This window comes from Lepidochelys kempii, chromosome 11 (assembly GCF_965140265.1).
Source record: "Lepidochelys kempii isolate rLepKem1 chromosome 11, rLepKem1.hap2, whole genome shotgun sequence".
Classification (NCBI taxonomy): domain Eukaryota; kingdom Metazoa; phylum Chordata; order Testudines; family Cheloniidae; genus Lepidochelys; species Lepidochelys kempii.
The window spans coordinates 45,544,189-45,560,523 of record NC_133266.1 but is presented as its reverse complement, the minus strand read 5'-3'; positions in this window follow the sequence as shown (position 1 = coordinate 45,560,523).

Below are 16,335 nucleotides of genomic sequence, written 5' to 3'. Positions count from 1 at the left end.
AGGATATTTTGAAAACATTTATGCAATATTAATACAAAAAAATCATTGTGAAGCAGTTAGGGTTACTACACGCACAAAACATGTCTAACGCAAATCCATAAAAGCAAGGAAATGAAAACTTAAGCCACCTATGAGTACATACTCTGTACTCCTCTATCCCCAAGCATACACCTTACTACTACAACTACCATACACCACAGGCCATGTACCATTACCTTACCTCTGACCCTTTACATCCTTTATTATTTCTACTGCCCCCACTCCACCCAACACTGGTTTTGGATATTTGGTGTAATGGTTGGTTGTGTTGTGGGAGGATAGTTTGGTAAAGCATTGTCTGCAGATGAGCAGTTAAAGGGAATAATAGAAGTCTGATGGCCCTAAGGGGGTGGAGTTAAGGTTGTGGAACATGGTCTGTGGTCTACATGTGCGAGCTCTCTCTCACTGTATGTATGTGTACTATACATATATGAATTTCTACATACTATGTAAGAATGCTATTGAGAATACGGGTTACAGTGTACAGACCGGTATGCTTTCATGCACACTGATTTGGGCCTGATGCTGTAACTTTTACTCCTTTTGAGTAAGGTTTACTCACCCAAGTAATCTCAGTGGAGTAATTGCATGAAGAAATGTTACTCAACATGAGTTAGTTCTGCTGACTCAGAGCTTTAGCTGGTTGTATGGGAAATAGCAGTGTTCCGTGGAGTAAAACACTCAACTTTTTGCTGTCGCCCGAAAGCACTACTTTGGGGTAGGGGGTGTTATTTACTGTTCAGGTACAATTGTGTGAATAGGGCTCAAATTAAATAGCTTCAGATTAATGCAGTTTCCCAGAACCACAAAGGTACACCTATATGAGGTGCATATAACCCTTAACCGTAGGAGGTGCTATTAAATAATAGATTTCATAGACAATTGACTGTTTTAAGATGAGGTTTTTCCAAAAGCATCCTAGGTAGAAGAAATATTGTATATGATACGTCAGGCACAGTGAAAGAATATGTAATTGCATCCATGAATGAGTGAAATCACTTAACCCATAGAGCCCAAAGGGCTCAAACAAACAGGCTCTGAGCCAAGACACTAACTCTCCCATTCAAATTCATGTCGGAACTCATTGTGTGCTTTTCTCTGTTTATGTACACTGTGTGCTCCACTTTCAACTAAAGTCAAATCCATGGCACACATGGGACTGAATGTTTGAGGTAATATTTGCATGATAAATAGTAAGCACTCCCATTAAGGCTGGTAGTATTTTGCATTTTATACCCAAGCTCTCAATAACAGGGATCTGATGTATCCACCCGGAACAACATTGTATTTTATCGGCTGACTTGGATTTTCCAGGATCATCTCTCCTGGGATGTAAATTCATTACAGACAGCTGGCTATAAAGTTCATGGATTCACTAAAACAAAGTATTAGAATTGAAACACAGCTTTTAAAATTGGCCATGCCATTAGTGTTTTAAATGGGAATGTTGAATGTTTGAACAACCAGATTATTTTTAAAGTAATAAAGCCACATTCTTTCCTATGCTGGGACTCTGTTCAATGCAGGAGATGGGAAGGGGTGTCTAGGTACCAATTCTGAGGTCCCAGCCCAGTGCTGCTTAGAGTTGTGTGAAACAGCTTTCAATTGTGCCACTAATATAAGATGTTTAATGGATCCTATACCAAGAGAGAATTGTACCAGAGCTCCATCACCCTTCTATATCTGAAGGGATACAGAGCCTAGATCTGGCACAGATATACTAGCAGGAATTCTCTACTGGACATTTGTGTCCAGATTACAGTCTCTTAATGTCATCTGAGTGGCATAATGGGGCCATAGCTTAGCTAGAGGATCTGATCCATAGTTTTTCAGCAAACAAATGATAGAAATGTGATCCTTTCTGACCACTAGAGGGAGCGGGTTTGTCTTCCCTTACTACAGATGGGAATTATTAGAATTTTTTCTTCTGATTTTAGTAAGGTGGAGGAGTATATTCTAATATTAATTTTATCCACTGCAGTTCCTATCAGATAATATTATGCTGGGAATCAGTCTATTGTCTGATAAACTAAAGATCATTAGACATTTGCCATGAGAGAGAGATTAATTCTCTCATAAAAATAAATAAGGAAAAGGGACACACAAAAGCTACCAGATGGCATGTGGTTTACTTTATTCCCTTTTTTGTGACCTGCCATCCTCTTGAGTAATATGTTACAAGCCTGGAGCAGCAAAGTTTTTGCAAAAGGAAGTCCCATCACACTGCCAAAAGAGAGACCACGACTGTTTTAGGCTGTGGGTGGAGTATGCTCTCTAGAGATCATTTCACCATATTTATCTACCCAGTAATAAGCAGCATACTATGAAAAATGTACACAGTAGCCTATGGTAACTTCAAACCATTTAATCCATGATGATTTTTTATAAGTTTGCAAATACAGTATCAGCACTTTTCCTATCATTCAGCCAGTAGAGCTATACAAGACCCTACAAGTGAATTAAATCCATACCAAAACTTATAGCTAGGAAGGGAAAGATGGTTCAAGAGTAAACCGATCACTGAAGAACATAACATTAAAGGACAGACAAGCAAAGAATTTCCAAGTACAAATAATCTCACAATGTAAAGTATAAGAATTTGATAATACAGTAGAACCTCTCAGAGTTACAAACACCAGTTTTGAACTTTACTACCTTACCCCCACCCCCCACGGTTCCTCAGACGTTCCCGTTAACTGCTGGAAATGGCCCACCTTGATTACCACAACAAAAGGTTTCCCCCCACACACTCTCCTGCTGGTAATAGCTCATCTTAAGTGATCACTCTCCTTACAGTTTTCAGAGTAGCAGCCGTGTTAGTCTGTATTCGCAAAAAGAAAAGGAGGACTTGTGGCACCTTAGAGTCTAACCAATTTATTTGAGCATAAGCTTTCATGAGCTACAGCTCACTTCACTCCTTACAGTGTGTATGGTAACACCCATTTTTTCATGTTCTGTGTGTATATAAATCTCCTCAGTGTATTTTCCACTGAGTGCATCCGATGAAGTGAGCTGTAGCTCACGAAAGCTCACGCTCAAATAAATTGGTTAGTCTCTAAGGTGCCACTAGTCCTCCTTTTCAGTTTTGAACTGACCAGTCTCACACCCCCGATTTGGAACTGGAAGTACCAAATCCGGCAGCAGCAGAGACCAAAAAAAAAAAGCAAATACAGTACAATACTGTACTGTGTTAAACATAAACTTTAAAAATGAGAAAGCTTAAAAAAAAATTTGACAAGGTAGGAACCTGTTTCCGTGCTTGTTTCATTTAAATTAAGCTGGTTAAAAGCAGCATTTTTCTTCTTCATCATAAAGTTTCAAAGCAGTATTAAGTCGATGTTCAGTTATAAACTTTTGAAAGAACAACCATAATGTTTTGTTCTGTTACAAACATTTCAGAATTACAAACAATCGCCATTCCGGAGGTGTTCGTAACTCTGAGGTTCTACCTTACCCCTTTCAACAGTTTGTAGGCCCGCTAGTGGCTTTCTTACCACACTCATCACGGTAATACCTAAATGCCTTCCAGCAGTGCATTAAGCAATGTGACCAACTTCTGTCACATTTGTTTTCTCCTGCTCTCTCCCGGGAGAGGAATATATGCAGCAGACCGTCTAGTTTGGGAATTTGTGTACATATTTCTTCCACACACTATGCACCATCAGACTGAAAAGGGTAATGATATGCTCAGACCAGTGCTGACTGACTATTTGGGGGATATCTCAAATGTCTTGGCTGTAAAAGGAAACAGAGGGAGAGCGCAACCTAGCGTGTGCAGAGGTACTAACTGCAGCCTAACTGGGAGCAAGAAAGCATATTGAGTAACACGGTTGTGTGACTGACGGCTCTGTGGAAAGTAAAACGAAACAATTTACAGATATTTGTGCCTGCTAATTCAGTAGCAGGTTTGCATACGCTACACTAGGCACTGAGATTTGTCTCTCCAGAGAACTGGAACAAGGAACAGGATGGAAAAATCTACTTAATATAGATCTGCTGTCATGCTTATATCTGCTTGACAGAACATCTCCCGCTGAGAACAAACCCAGATCTATGCATCTCTCCAAACAGGAATAGCTCCTGGCTTCTCTCTCAAATAAATTCAGACAAATCATTCAGCAGTTACTGCCTGGTTGTCATTACCAGTTCAAACAGACAAACAAAGCTGGCTCACATAATAGTAACGAGTCACTTTTCAATTATTGCTTTAAAATGTGCACACACCTGTCGTGTCTATGGCTAAGTTCTGAGTGCGAAAGGCTGGGGGATGCAGGAACTGTAGCTCCCAGGGGGCGGTCGGAAGCACAATGCATCTTCAAGGGATGGTCCCTTTAGAGGTGCTGGGAGAGGGGAGACGTGGCACTTCCTGCACAAACGGTTTAGTGTGTTAAGTGGCATATGTGGAGACAGGGCCCAGCCAGTCGGGGTTAGGTGTATGCAGTTTTTCCTTTCTGCCGAGGGAGTGCTTACAGCCACTTTATGGCTTCATCTTCTATGGCTCCAGGAAGAGCGTGGGGTGGCCTTTCCCACCGCAGTGCACCAAGGAAGGGACAGGCAGAACTGGACTTGTAACGGCTGTGAAATTAAGGCAGACTGTGTGTTCCTGGTTTCAGAGTAACAGCCGTGTTAGTCTGTATTTGCAAAAAGAAAAGGAGTACTTGTGGCACCTTAGAGACTAACCAATTTATTTGAGCATGAGCTTTCGTGAGCTACAGCTCTCTGCAGACCTCGCCTCTTAACATGCAAACAATGGCCACGTCTGGCCTAGGAAAGTACGTTGTATTTAAAAACATGTTTGCTGGTTGTGGTGACCCCTAGACTCCTCAGCTAAAGGGTGTTAAACTCTGCTTATGTGAGCGTTTAGAATGTGTTAATTAAAAAGGTTTTAAACATGTCCATTTTTCCAAGGCTAGACAGGACCATGGTTACAATCATCAGAAGGGCTTCTCCTTCACAGGCTGTTTCTTGTAACCTCACATATAGCATGGAATCCTGCTAGGTATAAATGTCAGCAGCCTGTCGCTCATCGCCAAAGCTCAGACTGTAACAATTTAGTGCTAAACCCCTCCCTTGATTGTCAGCGGATGTAAGATAATGGGCACCTTGCATCTAACCTGGGATCTGAGTTTAGTCCTTAACTAGCTTGAGAAATTCCTGTCTCTTTTCATCAGGATTTCCTCTTTCCCTCACTGTCACTTAGGCCCAGAACCTGGGTGTCATCTTTGACTCAGCCTTCTCCCTACAACTATATATCCAGGCGGTGTCTAAATCTTGGCACTTTCCTGCACTAAGATCCAGCCTTTCTTCTTCACCCACAAGCTACACCTCCCATCCAGTCTCTCATCTCATGACTTGACTATGGCAACCTCCTCCTCCTCTCTGCTCTTGTCCCCGTGCCATCTTGCCCTGCTGATATCCATTCACAATGTTGCTGCAATGATCATTTTCCTGGCTTGACACTTCAAGCATGCCATCTCTCTTTGAGTCCCTTCACTGGCTTCCTGTTACCACCACCTCGAGCATAAACTATTTGCCTTCATTTTTAAGGCCTTTCATGGCATACCCCCACTTCGCTTATCTCTCATATGCTATGAAGATGTCAGCGCCTGCCTCTGCTCCCCCACTGATGTCAGTCTTCATTGCCCGGTTGTCAGATTTTCCAACAAAGTACCTGTGCCCTCGCCCCCTTATGCATGGAAGGAGCTCACCATAAACAGCTACAACGTCACCATCTCCTCCTCCTCCCAATCCCTCCTTAAAACTCCCTTCTGCCATGATACCCACAAAACCTCGACAGTAGTCAGACAACTGGTGTGCTGGGGTCACTGCTTCTCAGGCTGATTATAATCAACATCAGTAACATTTGTTCCCTTTGTATCCGTCTGTTCGCTCTCATCTTAAACTTTGATTGTAAGCTCTTTGGAGCAGGGACCATCTGACTTGCGTTTGTACAGTGTCTAGCACAGTGGGGCCCTGACCCCTGCTGGGAGCCCCAGCAGTTGCCACACTTCAAATAAATAATAATTTGCTTTTCCCTCTGCTACCCAGGCCTTCTTCCATTGTCTCACCCTCACTCTCTTTTCCTACCTCTTTACTTTCATGTCAGTTTAAAGCAGATTTAAAATCTTGTAACTGTCAGAGTTGCTGCTATCTCTAGTCACTCTGCCAGTCCCACAGTATGCTGAGCTGGCCCTAGCTTCACTGATGGACAGGCCACCTCCCAGAGGTCATTTCAGCACGATATGGCACCTGCAGTGTGACTGAGTAACGGCAGGAGGAGTTTCTGTGGTGAGAGATTTTAAAACAGTGCAAGGTAGCTTTAAGAATGGGCAAAAACATTCCCTCAGGCGGCCATTGATCTGAGCTCTGCCACCCTTCACTATGCTAAACACAGAGTCTGACAGATCCATTTCTCACTCAGGCATATACAGCTGTCTGAAGCACTTTCCCTGCGCCAGGAGAAGGTGGGCTGCAGCCTTGTTATAGATAGTGTAAAATTAGATTTGCATGCCAGTCAGCTGACATGGGGCTGGTAGACTGAACAGCCCAATCATCCAAGGTCACTATCTGATGGAAGTGTAGTGCAGATCTGGTCTCCTAATTATAGTAACAATATACTATATATCATGGTGTCTGAGGAGGAGCTCTTTCTATTTCTGCATGGGAGGAACTTAAGTCACTATTGGAACAATAACAAAGCAGGAACCAGATGGTGTTTATCCAAGTACAAAGCAAACCCGTGTGTCCTGAATTTCCTGTTACACTACTTTTGCACAGGTGTAACTTTATTGATTGTAAATTAAATTAAGAGATCCAGCACAGCGCATTGTTTCTCTTTCAGCTGCATGTTCAGAATGTATTTTGGTTTCATGTTTCTTGGCAATTTGTGCTGAAAGTCACTCTTGCAAAATGGGTGCTTTTATTGAATGCATGATACTTCATCCCTGTGATGGGCAGTTTTGTGTTGTGACTGCCTCCGTGTTTATTTCTGATCTGGTCTGTGGGGTTTGTTTACTCTTGTATTCTGTCTTTTTGCCTCTTTTAAAGTAGATGCACTTCAATTCTTTCACTTCTTACAAATACTTCATTTGGGGAGCATGGTTTTCACTAGCCCTGCAAGCAGCTACTGCTCTTTGCAAAGCCACATCAATTTCTCACACTAACCTTGCTTGGACCAGGTTTGCAGTTGTACTACAAATAATTCAGTCTTTAAAAAGTCTAGTTCAAATTCATGTGACACTGGTTTATTCTATGGGTCTGGAACATAATGGGCAGTGGTCAAACCTAGCACCTTGTTCCTTGTAAAGAAAATTGTGCCTTTCTCAAGAGATTCTTGTCAGATTCAAAGTACTTTTGAAATTTTTGAATGACTTTGTCTAGCAGTTTACAGTCCCCATATGCCCTGCACTGGAATGTACTGTAGACATATAATGTCTCTATACCTGCCACAGGCAACAGTGAGAAGGCTTTCCCTCTCTCCCATTGCCCTTCAATACCTCTTGCTTCTAGGCAAATTTGGGAATACTGAGGCTAACTTGTGTTTTCTGCCAAGCTCCCTGCCACAGTGAGGTGGCTTCATTTTTTGCCAGAAATTTAGATTACTTCTGACCCTGTGTAATAAATGTGTGACAAGCAGGAGTAATAGGAAGGGATTGGGTTTTTATTTCCTTTCCCGTTAGTTAGTGTGTTAGGTTTGCCACAGATTAATTTCCTGTCACAAGGTGAAGGTCAGTGTCCACTGTTAGCCAATACATACATGATAAGCATAAAAGAGTCCTGGGGCACCTTATAGACTAACAGACATATTGGAGCATAAGCTTTCGTGAGTGAATACCCATTTCATCGGATGACACGCAGCTGACAGAGTGGGTAGTCACCCACGAAAGCTTATGCTCCACTACATCTGTTAGTCTATAAGGTGCTACAGGACTCTTTGCTGTTTTTACAGATCCAGACTAACACAGCTACCCCTCTGATACATGATAAGCATAGCATACACTGCATTAATATATGTGTGTGTGTATATATATATATATATATATATATAAAGTTGAGAAGTTATGTTAACTGAATATATTATGCTCTCCCCACAATTGTGTTCAGCCATGTCAAGGATCCCACAATGCTTTGCAAAGCTGAGCTGAGCTTTGGCATTACAAATAGGAAGCCTGTCAAAGTCAAGATACATGAATGCTGTATCCTCCTAGCACAGGTTGGGATGGACCTCCACGCCCAACTGTTTTGGAATATATATCCGGGGGTTGGGGGGGGGGGGGAATATGAAAGGTACAGCACAAAATAACAAGTTAAGAAGTGGTTATGAACTGGTGTGTTGGATTTTAGTGACATGTAATGTTTTATAGCTTGTAAAATTTTACTATAAATACTATTAGCTGATATGGGTATATTTGCTACAAAATAAGAATTGCTTCCGGGAAGGAGGTTATGTAGTGCTTTGTCTTTAGATGCTAAGTTCAGTTATTTGGTCTCTTGAACATTTTAAAGAATGAACCACAAGTGTAGTCAAACGACTGGCTACACCTTTTTGTCAATACCACTGACTCCAAAACTGTAGTACTAGTAACCCCCCCGACATCATCGTTGCTTCTTAACACATTTCCTTACTATCTAATGGGGATTCTGGCCCTTGGCCTCATGGTCTTCATTTGGTTTGACACCCCTTCCTGGAACTGAGACAGGAGCCAAACTCCACTGTACTACCATCCATCACTGACAATGGCCAATGTAAATATGTAGGGGCCAGACTACAGCTTTTGAATGGGGGTAACTGCAAATATTTTCAATGGAAAGAGGAGGAAATCCTTTTAAATCTTGGAATCCTTTATTTTGCATGTGGTCTCACTTGTGGCATCAGAGACATGTAGCATTAAAGTGAAATGACATTTGAGGTTGAAAAGTACAATTTAAATACTGTATATGCACTTCAGATACTAAAGTCCTCTCAAGACTTTTATCAACAGACCAGATGTCCTTTAGAGCATCCCATATGGGAAATTTATCTCTGCCTGACCACCTTTTAAATTATCTGACTCCTCCAAAATATACATAGACTTTTTTAAAAAGGACTTCAGGAGAGGTCAATAAAAGCAGGGCACAGAAAGCAAGTAAAATTTCTTTTAAGGAAACAAAGCAGAAAATGAAGAGAGTGCCATTTCATGACAAATATATTTCACAGCATTGTCAAAGGAGTCGTCTGTATGTTCTTTTCTTATCATGACAAAGTGAGCAGATTAAAATGATCAAACTCTTTTTGCTTGGTATTTCCAGTACAGAGAGCATACAATTATTCCCCCTTCCTCCAGAGACTGTCTGCAGATTTCTCAGGAGCAAGTTAACAGTGATGCATTTCAACAGGTCACCCACTTGTTTTCTATTCTGTAAATAAAATGTGGGACATTTTAGACCCCAGGTGTCTCCAATCTGCATGTAATTGAGACGAGAGGCTTTTGATAGTCAGCCTATGAAAGGACAGCTCATGTCCTTCCAGGTAAGTAGAAATTCCTTAAAAGGGGAACAGCATGAGCAGCATTGTAAGGGCTGAGCTAAGTGCAGACTTGGTAGCCCGTAAAGATGGCTGTGAAATTGGCCAGACCCCAGCATTAACTCCTTTACCCCTTGTTGAAAGGAAGAGAAGATCAGGCAAAACTGAGATCACACCATGACACTGTCCTTCACTTTATAATGATGAGAAGAAAGGAGAGGAACTAGTTTCTCTTCCATCAGCACAGCATACTGGAAATGTCATTTGGAAAACTCCTGGGGCCTGGCTAATCTGAGCTGTGGGAGCTAAAATGCAATTTGTGATGCTGCAGCCAATCTAGAAAGTCAACTTGGCTACCCCTGAGGGTGACTGCACACTATTTATGAACCACTGCCTTAGACTATTTAAAATGAAGGTATTTCAGAAACCTAATTTACTTTTCATTATTTCTGCTGTATATTGCCCGCCTGTGGCCTTGGATGATGATAGGCTCGCCGGTTTCATCTTCAAGTTCTCCTGCACTGGTACAATGGTGCAAACTTTGGGTTACAAACCTTCCAGGAGAATTTTTTCTATTTGTGAGAAAAATACCATGTCCACTGGAATTTTAGAAACCTGAAACATTTCTATTTTTTTTTATAAAACTTAAAATTTGGATCAAACTTGGTCTGATAGGGTCTGTGGACCCAGGATCTCAGACAGGGTAAAAAACCCAAACACCTGACAAAGTAGAAATGTAGTTCACTTTGGCACCAGTTTAAAATATGGAGGTTAGTTATGTGTACCTAAAGAAATAGCTCATTAGTCATTGTACAGGAATTGATATCTGCTGCCAAGAATTTCTCACGTTGCTACAGAATGTTCATACCACAAAGACAACATCAGACTCCAGCCAGGGCTTAGTGGAATTCAACAGGCCTGCAGCAGCTGACTGTAACCTTGCCAGCTTTACAGTAAAATAGCTTAATTCTGAAGAGAAGTTTTCAAGCTGATAAAATAAACTATTTGCCATTAGCTGAAAAGTTTACATTGTCCAAGCTTGATATTTCCCCCTTATTTTGTAAAATTTGTTGGAAGGCACTGAGAGTAATCTTTAATACTCACACTCTCCAGCTCAGTTAGAACAGCCCATTAGGTTTTAAAATCCATTCGAATTCACATTTTTATCATTTCCAAAGAGTCCACCCTTTCTCTTAATAACATTTCCAAATGTCTGGGCTAGAGACAGATCCTCAGCTGGTCTAAATCAGCCTAGCAGTGGAGCTAGACAGATTTGCAGTGACTGAGGCTCTATGCCCTGATGATGATCTCGATTTGCACTGACGCAGGGAAGCAAAGGCAGGTGGGATTTGGGGGAAGCGCAGAAGATAGGGAGCTATGTTTCTTTGAGTGAGGGAGTTCACCCAGAGCAATCCCCTCTTCTACCCTCCTACAGACCAGAGGAAAAGTGGCACTAGGGCTCATTGTACTCGATCTTCTTTGAAAGATGTTAAAGAGGCCAAGTTCACATTTTTCCCTACATGGCTAGCACAGGGACCCCAGCCAATGGCTGCATATTTCCTGCTGGACCCAGGAGAGAGGGGAATCCAGCAAAACAGTACAGAGGATGGAGACATCTATGCTAATGGGAGAATTCAACCCTCTAAAATCTCAGGCCCCTAAATCCCTTTGAGGGGAAGTCTTGTAGAAAGCTCCATGAGCTGAACCTCAGTTTTCCTACTTTCTATGCCTCTCCCATAGCCTGGAGAAATATAGTCCATGCTGCCCAATAAAATTTGGTTTGATATATAATTAAAGATCATCTCTGCTAGTTGACTGATTCTTTTCAGCACTGCCTATATTTTCCAGCTGTAAAATTTTAGGGACCATACTGATCCCTGATGTAACTCCAGCTGACATCAGTGGAAATACAACAAGGGTGAACTTAGTCCTACATTTCATTTACACAGTAGTGTCCAATAAAGGAAGATCTTTAGACAAGGCTTGCTGATGACCATTTTGTGATCCGCTCTCATGTTGGATGTGCACATTCAAACTCTCTAAGAGCAGGGAATAACACAGCTTTTCAGCTGCAGAAGTCCCTTCAATGCAACTGCAAAAACAATTGTCTTCAAATCTTAAAGGAGCATGTCACATATAGCTAGTTTCAACAAAACACATCACCATCTTTTCTAGGGAAAATGCATGCAACCTTTATAAATGCTCTGTGCACCATCAAAATTCCAGTTTTGTTTACCATGATTACTTAATTGCAGGGCAAAGAAAGTTTCTATCACCAAGGAAAAAGGATATTGTTACATTACTTTAGCATTTACTGTTCTAGGTAAATGAAGTTATTTACCACAGGACTTAACAAGGAATCTGGATACAAACTTTACAGCTGGGCTCAACTCTAGTAGGAACAAAGGTGTAGTAATTGCTGGATCCAGCTGAGCTCACAGTAGAGCACAAATATAGCTCGATGCATATTATATTAAACACTGAAAATGTTCTGTGCTGAACTCACCTATTGCACTTCCAAAAATGGATGGGAACTCTGAGGCTATGGCTACACTACATCTTCAGTCAACATAAGTCACGTCACTCAGGGGTGCGAATTAGCCACCCTCTCACCTCCCCCCCAGTGACATAACTTATGCCGACTTAAGCACCCGTGTAGACAGCGCTGCATTGTTGGAAGAGCCAATTATACATCACTTCCGACCTTTGTCCACTGAGTAAGAGAATTTAAACTGCTGTAACTTACATGCTCTGGGGCAGCCACAATCTGGCCCTAACTGACATGAATTTGAAATTACCAGCTGATTAAATTTGAGAAATCAATTATATTTACTTTAAAAGTTAAATTTAAAAGTAGCTCCCTGCAGCCTAGTGAATGAAGGTCAAACAGAATATTAACACCTGCCCGTGCTGTGCGAAAGCTACTGCTTTCATAGAAACGCAAGTTGATTTTACACAGTCCTGAAACCCTTAAGTTTCATGAGAGCATTGAGCTCATTCAAAGCCACAACCCAAAGTTACACACACTTTTTGTATATGGATGAAACTTTCCTGGCTTTCTTCCTTTCTCGCTACAGGTCTTGGCTGCTTATGGACATGGGGCATGCTGGGATGTCTTAGCCTCACTGAGAGGTAAAGGGTCTGTAGAGTGGCAGCCCTGGGACCAGTGGAGCCCCTTCCAGACTCTGTGGCACAGAGAGGTGAGAGAAAAGGCAATTCTCCTGGCTCCCTACAGAAAATACTAGTAAGTGTGGGGGTAGACAGGCCCTACTGACTGGCCCTCCAGTAAAGGATGTGTAAATGAAGAGGTTTGATTGGCTGTCCCTGAAGATCCAGAGGCAAGAAGGCCAACCCTGCTGAAAAAACTGAAGGGGGTAGTTGGGGAAAAAGTTGTCGTGCCTCATCTCCTCCCACCAGCCAATGTTAGAAGGTAAGACAGGTGTCCCGGGCTTGCAGGATTGGTGACTTGGTGCAGGTGTTTGGGGCTGGCTGAGCTGACACAGCCATGCAAATTTCAGTTCGTTTTATCTTTAAAGCCCGCCCACAGTGCTATATTCAAGCCATGGTAGTGTTCTGGGTCTTTCACTTTCATGCGTATGACACTTGCACGCACGCGCTCTCTCTTTTTTAATATGATTTCTGGAGGAAACTAGATGCTTCGGTCAAACTGTTTTCACCAATTTTTTTAGTACCGTGTGCTTTATAATTTGTTATAAATAGCTTCATAGCTAGGAAAATAAAGGCCCAAATCTTCCTCTGCACTCCTTGAGTTACACCACCAGTGCAAGGCATCCTGAAACCCAGCACAGACAACCATGCATGATCACTCCACTAGGGGGATCCTTCAGAAGCACAGAGCCAGCATAATGATTTTTATGCTGCCCCACATTCCTTGTGGCCACAGTAGGGGGCATGGCCAAGTCTTCCCAGCAATCCCCACCTGTCTGCCTTCAGACAGCTCTAATTTATGCCAGGGAACTGCCCTGACATGTAACTGACTCAGAATCAGTGAATATCCATTCCTCCCCTTCCCTAAACTCCTACAGTCATCAGCCATAGCTATGAATCCAGGCCAAGTTTCTCTCTGTACATGACAGATAACTTAATTGTATCAAGGATCTGATTAATAACACAAAGGAACTATGATAACTTAATCAAGCTTTGGTCCAGATGATGATGAAGATACCCTCTATACTGTGAATTTAACTTTGAACTGGAGAACTGAACATATTATTGCATTAGAAAATTGATTTTTTAAATTTAGTAAAAGTGGCTTGATGGGGAGAGACAGCCTTTTCCGGGGTTTTTTTTGTTTGTTTGTTTTTTTTAAAAGGGTAGCTAAAAAAAAGTTGGCTGAAACACAGTCAGTTTCTGGGTTTGGTTTTGTTCCTCCCTGTCGTTACAAAGTCAAATTTATGTTTTGAAAAGTAAAACGCTGGAATTTGCAATTGCATTGTTGGAACAAGTTGAAATGCCCCATCCTTTGTGTCGTCAATCTGTGTTCCATCATCAAACTGTTACAATTTAGCAGTCTGAATGTAGTGGGATTGGGAGATGTATTTCACATCTATGCTGGCTTGTGGGACTAGCAAGAAACTGTAAAGACGTTGAGCCATTGCGGAGAAATGGCTTCTTTTCCGGGGGGGGGGGGGAAGTGGGAGGGGTCGGATAGGGGGCGGGGGCCAGGCTGTTGAGGACATGTGCACAGCCTTCCCCATCTGGCCCTCCATACAGTTTCGCACCCCAATGTGGCCCTCAGGCCAAAAAAAGTTTGCCCACCCCTGCCCTAGTGGCTAAAGCTGAGCAAGCATAAGATAATACAGGAAGAGGACATGAATAGAAGTGTGTGGTGATATTGAAGAAAAGGCAAACGGGATCAAAGATAATGTAGTGAAAGCTAAAGACTGGCAGTGAGAAGTGGGAAATACCGATTTGTTAAGAATGGAATAGACGAGCTTAACTGAACATGACTTAAATGATGGTGCCTGCAGAACCATCTCTGGCAATTATATTAAAAGATTCCCACATGAAGGAGCCCTATTAGATCCTAAAGCATCATCTGTCTTCCATTGAAGCATAATGGTAAACAGCAACAAGATATGCTCAGCAGGCTGTTTGTCTCAATAAGATTGTTTACTTGGATATCATTCAAGTCATTTCAACTACTAGTCTGGGAATATAATCTTCAAGATAATGTGTATGCCATCTAAGGTGGTCATCTATCAAGTTAGTTTTATGAGGAAACTCTCAACTTTGAGTGAAGTTGTGAAGTTAGAGTTCTTAACTACATTGAAATGCATGGGGGAAAGGTCAGATGAGAGAGGGCTCGCCCAGCATTCTGATTAGGGCTAGGTGTATTTTGGGTAACTCAGATAGTCTAGTGGGATATTCTTGTGTAAGGAATTCATATGCCTCTGCATCTAGACTAAGCCAACCCTTGTTATCTTGTTGATTAAGAATGTCCTCTCTTTCTTTCTTGTACTGTCAAGCTGGATCTGTATTTAAAGCTATATGCCATCATCTCCTTGTCTGATGAATTAATTCTAGTGCATAATCTCTGCAGATACACCTTTATCCACAAAGTTTAATACTTATGTTTGAGCTAAATGTGGTAAGACTTTGATTTCCTGTTTTGTTATTTTAAAATATTCTTTGTGTATCTTAAGAATGAGATCATGGAACAGACCTACTTCCACTGTTACCTGTCTGGTAAATGCCTCTAGAGATTTCTCCACTACCACACATAACAGGGTTGGGGTTTTTTTAGTTTAAAGGGTTGCTGCTAATTAACTTCTTTTCTTAGCTGAAGTACTGTGCTGAGTGTGGTTATGCAGATCTGTTTTACAATATACACTGTTTTAGGCCTAACTTCTGCCCGCACTTACACCAAGTCAACTAATAGGTTGCATGGGTATAACTGGATGCAATTCGGCCCTTAATTTGAGATTCCTCAGTTAACTGATCCTTCACTTTAAAAGTGTAATAAGTTAGGAGGTGGTGCAAGTAAGAGTCCGTTTGTGTAATTTCTGCTGTTTCCATTCCTTTGAAGTTCTCTGCAATAACTAATCAAGTCCTCTTTTTCCCCACACTCCATTTTTTCTGCTATCATAATATGTCGGGTGTGCCATTTCTTAGGCCTTTGGGTTCTATATGTTCCCACAAACAACATTTTTTTTTGTCTGATCTGAGACTTTTACATCTTGAGGAAAATGTTTTCCTTCTAAGAAGATCTGCACACATCTCCATTTTTGGAATCAAAGTTTTCACTTTAAAGTATCATAGACAGAATTCAAAATTTTGGCAAGGAAAAGGAAAAAGAATGATATTTTCCAAACCATCTCCAAGTATAGGTCTTCCTGTCAGAACAGCAGATCCCAAAACCATTGCTGCTTTTTTACTATTACTTGTTCCTCAATAGAAATGCAGACAAATCCTGCCTCTACCACAGACATTTTATAACTTGTATGATCAAAACAGGCCAGACTTCAAAATGTTGAACAGCAAATTAATTCTACTGCAACAAGTATTAAAACTAGTCAAGTATATATAATAAAGAGTGAATTAGAAAGTTGGAATGGAATTATATTGATCTGATCATAGCAAAAGTTATTTCTGCCCTGGTTAGAAAGGGGAATAAGTCCATCAGACCTTTTCTAGATAATAAGATTGTGTCTGTGTATGTTAATGGTTGGTACCTAAGCAACAGCACTTACTGCTACTAACAAGGTACTCTGCTCGTGCACTGTCATCTGCCATGACAGCAGCTTTGCTGCTTCTTGTATGACCAGTTTGGC